The sequence below is a fragment of the Apium graveolens genome, chromosome 2 (genome assembly GCF_009905375.1).
Source record: "Apium graveolens cultivar Ventura chromosome 2, ASM990537v1, whole genome shotgun sequence".
NCBI lineage: Eukaryota > Viridiplantae > Streptophyta > Magnoliopsida > Apiales > Apiaceae > Apium > Apium graveolens.
Window position 1 is genome coordinate 53,724,262 of NC_133648.1, and position 6,226 is coordinate 53,730,487.

Sequence of the window (6,226 nt, forward strand, 5' to 3'; positions counted from 1 at the left end):
TTCATAGACAGCGCCTGAAGCTGCGCAGCTGTAGCTGCATCAACTTCCAGAATACATGCTACCTTCCCAGGCATCATCCTTTGAGTTGGGTTTTGATACTCATTTGAAGCCATAGTTTCAATGAGATTATAGGCCTCAGTATAGCTTTTGGCCCACAAGGCACCTCCAGAAGCTGCATCGAGCATGGGCCGAGATTGGGCCCCCAAACCATTATAGAAACCAGTGATCACCATCCAGTCAGGCATACCATGATGTGTACACTTTCTCAACATCTCCTTGTAGCGCTCCCAAGCTTCGCACATATATTCTCCTTGTTGCTGCGCAAATTGAGTAAGAGCACTTCTCATAGCTGCAGTTTTGGCCATTAGATAGAACTTCACCAGAAACTTTTGCGTAAGAACTTCCCAAGTAGTGATGGACCCAGCTGGTAAAAAATGTAACCAGTCCTTATCTTTGTCCCTCAGAGAGAATGGGAAAAGCCTCAGCTTGATAGCCTCATCAGTAACACCATTATAATTGAAAGTACTACAGATCTAGACAAAATTCCTGATATGCATGTTGGGATCTTCAGTCACAGCACCTCCGAAAGAAACAAAATTCTGCACCATCTGAATAGTGCTCGGCTTGATTTCAAAAGTATTTGCTTGAATAGCCGGATGAATGATGCTTGACTGAATATCATCAATTTTAGGCCGAGAAAAGTCCATAAGAGCTGGATCAGCTTGAACTACACGATCACCCATTGTTTCAGGTTCTTTATTTTCACTCTCTTTATCTGAAACTTCAAAAACTATCTTCTCCGGAAAGTCAAGAGCTGTATCTGTCACCTCAGCTTTATCCAGATTTCTCTTGCGAGTGCGAGAACGTGTTTACATAAACGCTCGCTAGAGTACCTGAGACACAACTGGAAGGAGTAAGTATCAAGTTTTAATCAATAAATCATAATGACCAATGATGGCAAGTACATAAACTAAATAAATTAACACCGAGTCCCCGGCAGAGGCGCCAAAAACTTGTTATGCACAAAGCATGCGCTAAATAAATCACGCAAGTATACGCATTCACAAGTAAAATAGAATGATTTCTAGTTCGTTCCCACAGAGACTCTGATTAATTATATCTAATTAACACTTACTCACCAATGTATGATTATTCTTCAATGTCAAGATAATAACAATTAAGGTTGGTTAACTAATAATTACTACAAGAATTAAACACTTGAATTAACAATATTAAACACACATGAGATACTGACTTCATTACTACTTCATTCAATAGTTATTGTCATTAACCTTAGCATGTAATGGTGATGATATTAATCGAACAACACGAAACTGATAAACGCCAACTTTCGTTGTACGAATACCATTCTACCAAGCATCCAAAATTAAGATAGAAGTTGAATAGGCATCAATTATGTTGAGACCCTATATGTCTACAGAATTTGACAACATAACAATTTAAAGCGCAAGTTATTCATGATGATTACACAGGGCAAGTAAAACGGTTAGAGTTCCCCGCTAATCATGCATACAATACATGAACCAATGCTATCATGACAAGTTCTAAATCTCAAGATTCGTTGTCTCTTCCAAGAGATTAACAGGCTATCTTACATGTTCGCGACGAACATAAGATGAATAAGCACAACCTATGCTAAATATCATACAATTACCACATACCAGGGTATTAAACAATTAACTAAAAAATCCATAGTAAATCCGCTAGGATCCCATGATCACGATTAGCCCATAATAGAACTCATCGTCACCATGGGTTCATATGAAAGCATGATAATAACACAACGATATAAACTAATAAAAATACTCAATAAATAATGAAGTACATCACAAGAGTATTAAGGTTCAAAGCATAAAGAAAACTAGCATCCACAGTTACAACGAATTAAAAGAATCACAAGATAAACGTATGCTTCCTCTTCTTCGTTGTTGCGTGCTAAACGGTCTTCTCAATCATCTTTCCTTCGCTCTTGATTATCTCCTCTATTCTATGAAGAAAACGTCTTCCCATAAGGTTTATATAATAACCCAAGAGAATCAGCGCTAACAGAAGCCCAATTGTAATATAATTAATAAAATCCAGAATCTGAATTTCCACACACAGGCGGCCGCCTGCATCCTCCAGGCGGGTGCCTGCTATCAGGCGGTCGCCTGCTCTCTCCAGGAGGGCGCCTGTAACCCTTCTGGAAAATTCCTTGAATTGCTTCTTTTTTTGCTGATTTCTTAGCTCATCACCCCTAAACTGATTGGAAGGAAGCTAGATCTAGAAAACCTGAGAAGTCAAAATAGAGATGTTACAACTGTGATGGAATTGGACATTTTACAGCTGCCTGCAGAAAACCCAGAGCTGAGAAGAAATAAGCTTTGATCTCAAAGAAGAGAAACTGGGATGATTCATCAGACTCGGATGATAGGATCAATTATGCTCTCATGGCAAATGCTAACGTTGAGACCGACAATGCTGAATTAAGGTACCTTAGTCTACTATTGCATTTGATACTGATGATATCTATGAATTAAGATTATTTCTTAAGACTCTGCATGTTAGTTTTAGGGATCAAACCTTAGAGAACAATAGAATCACGAGTGAAAACTCTGTGCTTAAGAAAAGGAATGATTACCTATAAACTGAGTTATTTTCCATGCTAGAAATTCAAAAAGAAAGAGATAATGTTGTTTATGTTAAAGAAATATTGTTAGAAAAATATGCTTATCTAGAAAACGAGCTAGCTAAAGAGAGTGAAGTCATTAAACTTTGGACTAACTCAGGTAAGACAACTCGGGAAATCTTAGAGAATGGTTGTTGGGGATCAGGATTAGGATATTCAGCTAGATCTAATTCTGATAAGAAAAATGAAGAAGAAACTGAGAAAACATAACCAATAAAAACTGATAGTCAGGTCAAATTGAACAAGGTTCAAAAAAAGACCATTAAGGCCCCATTTGTTAACAGGTGAACGAGTGATTATGAACTGAACCGTTCTTTTTTCCTGTGTTCAGATTGTTTGATAAAAATTTCATGCATCTGGACAACTGAATTTCTTCTGAACAAGTGCTGGACGAGTGAGTTTCTAAATTTTCAATGAACCAGTCAAATTATATTTATATCACCTTCTTTCAATTCTCATGTAGTAATTTAAATTTTGTCATTTTACTTAATATTATTTATCTTTTATTAAAAACAATCTTCTTGTTCTCTTAGTAGTATGCAAACACATGTAATGAATTTTGTGACTAAAAAAGATCGTAAATTTTTAAATTTCATGTTTTGTATTTAGAAAATAAAAGTTTAATTTAAATTACTTATAAATGAATCAAAAATAACTAAATGTATAATTATTTGAATTAAAATAGAAAAATACGTAAACTTTCTTTGAAGCTTATATATATTGGGGATGTTAATACATGAAGTACTTTTTATACAGAGATGAACTATTATTTAAAAATATAAATAGATAATTTATTTCATTTTTCATCATATATAGTTATAAATTTTAATTACCAAATTAATGATAAATTGCACAATTTTTTTATTTAAAAATTATTGTAATTTGATGAAATTGTTTAAAATGGTTTTGTAGTAAAATCAATTTAAAATTATTGCACAATAGTTACAAATTTAAAATCAATTTTTTTTCAAATTTCAATTGTTAAACTTTTTATTATATTTAAATATATAATTATCATTCTACGTTAGCAAAAAATTTGATGAAATTTAATAATAGAATCAAGGTATAAAAAGGGTTCTCTCTTGAAAAAAAACATATATATATATATTTAAAAAAATATTTTCATTTTCAATATGTTGTATTATCTTAAGATTATTAGTGATTGTACTTATTTACGATCTAGTTTTTAAAGTTGCCTAATTATTACAAAATGATAAAATTTTAACTTATCAAAAAAATATTTTAATTATTTATATTTTAATTTAAACAACTTTCAATAAAAAGAATTATCGAATATTATCAACCACTAAACCACAAACAGGTTAATGTTATCATTCTAAAATTTAAATAATTTTATCAAACAATCTTATTCATTATTGTTCAGATTATTACTGATTCAGAAATTTTAACTATTCAGAAAATTATGTTCAGATTTAACAAATGAGCCCTAAGTTTAATCTGAGTGCTAATAATGTTAAATCAATCTATGAGGAAGGTACTACCTCAGCACCAAGATCAAACTTAATTACTGAAAAGAGTGAACAAGTTCACACAAACTCAGTAAATATTGGTTCAATGACTCAGAATTAGCTTAAGTAAAAGCTGAAGGATTTACACATGAAAGACAAGAGGAAAAGGTCTAGGAAAAATAGGAATGACAAGGTAGGTGTTAATAAGAATGAAAAATATGTAACCCCACCTAATGCACCTAGAAAGACCTGTTCAAACTGTGGTAGCACTAATCATCCTGCTAATTCTTGCAGGAAGAATAAAGAGATAAAAGCTATTCCTTCTAAATCAGAGTTTAGGAATAGAACAACTAGATATAAATCACCAAATCCTTGTTTTCATTGTGGCAGTGTTTGGCACTCTATTTTTATATATAAAGAGTATCACAGTTCGTATTATTATTTTTATAAACTAAAACCCTCTTTAGTTAAAGCACAATCTGTTTCTGCATGTATAAATACTGATAGTAAGAATGTTAACATAAACTCTGATATGAAGTCTTCTACTGCATATGTTAACAAACTTAAAAAGGACAAAGGATTCAAGAAAGTCTGGGTCCTTAAAAACACTAACTGATTCAAATTACTGATTGCAGGGTGACAGGAGGAATGCTCTAGTCTTAGACAGTGGATGTTCAGGACATATGACTGGTTATAAATCCCTGCTATCAGAATTTGAGGAGAAGGTCGGCCCAACCGTTTCTTATGGAGATGGCAACTTAGGAAAAATCTTAGGATATGGAAAAATCAAAGTTGGAAATGTCATCATTGAAAATATAGCTCTGGTTGCAGGACTCAAGCATAATCTGATCAGTTTGAGTCAAATCTGTGACAAAGGTTACCATGTCAGTTTTGTTAAGGAGCATTGTTAAATTGTCAGTAAGTCTGATGGCAAGATCACATTGACTGGTGTGAGACATGGTAGTTTGTATGAAGCCAGGGTCTTCACAAATTTTGATAATTCAAAAGCTTGTCTACTGAGTAGAGCATTTCTGTGGAAGACAGTTGGAACTGGCATAAAAGACTTTTTCACCTCAACTTCAACAATATAATGAACTCGTGAGGAAAGATCTTGTAAGAGGATTTCCCAATACAGTGTTTACTCCTGATGGCTTATGTGATTCATGCCATAAAGCCAAGCAAAGGAAGACGTCTTTCAAGAGTAAAACTGAATACTCAATTCTTGAACCATATCATCTACTTCATGTTGATCTCTTTGGTCCAGTAAATATTAAGTCTATTGCCAAGAAGAGGTATACAATCGTAATTGTTGACTGAATACTCAATTCTTGAACCATATCATCTACTTCATGTTGATCTCTTTGGTCCAGTAAATATTAAGTCTATTGCCAAGAAGAGGTATACAATCGTAATTATTGATGAATATACAAGATACACATGGGTGTATTTTCTGCACACCAAGGATGAATCTCCATCCATTCTTCTTGATCATGTGAGGGAGCTGGAGAAAGGATCAACATACAAAGTGAAGATCATCAGAAGTGATAATGGAACTGAATTCAAGAATAACTCTATGGAAGAGTTCTGCAAATTCAAGGGGATAAAACAAGAGTTTTCTGCTCCTGGAACTCCACAACAAAATTGAGTTGTTGAAAGAAAGAATAGAACTCTGATAGAAGCTGCAAGAACCATGCTAAAAGAAGCAAGATTGCCTACCTATTTATGGACTGAGGCTGTGAAAACTGCTTGCTTTACACAAAATGCAACATTGATCAACAAGCATGGAAAGACACCATTTGAGATGGTGAAAGTAAAGAAGCCAAATTTGAAGTTCTTTCAAATATTTGGTTGTAAATGTTTGTTCTCAAAACTCATCTGGAGCAGCTGACCAAGTTTAATCTGAAAGCTGATGAAGGAATATTTGTAGGTTATCCGTTGACTACAAAAGCCTTCAGAGTTTACAATCTGAGAATAAGAACAGTCATAGAATCGATTCATGTATCTTTTAATGACAAAAAGATAACAGGTCTAGAAGATGCAGATGACCATGACAAGTTGAGATTTGAAA

General features: G+C 33.6%; 1 non-coding gene across 1 annotated transcript; it reads left to right on the forward strand.

Moving 5' to 3' along the window:
- Positions 1-243: 243 nt before the first annotated feature.
- LOC141709722 (small nucleolar RNA R71) lies at positions 244-350 on the forward strand. The gene has a single exon (XR_012570286.1). It is a non-coding gene; the product is annotated as a small nucleolar RNA R71 (small nucleolar RNA).
- The last annotated feature ends 5,876 nt before the right edge of the window (positions 351-6,226 follow it).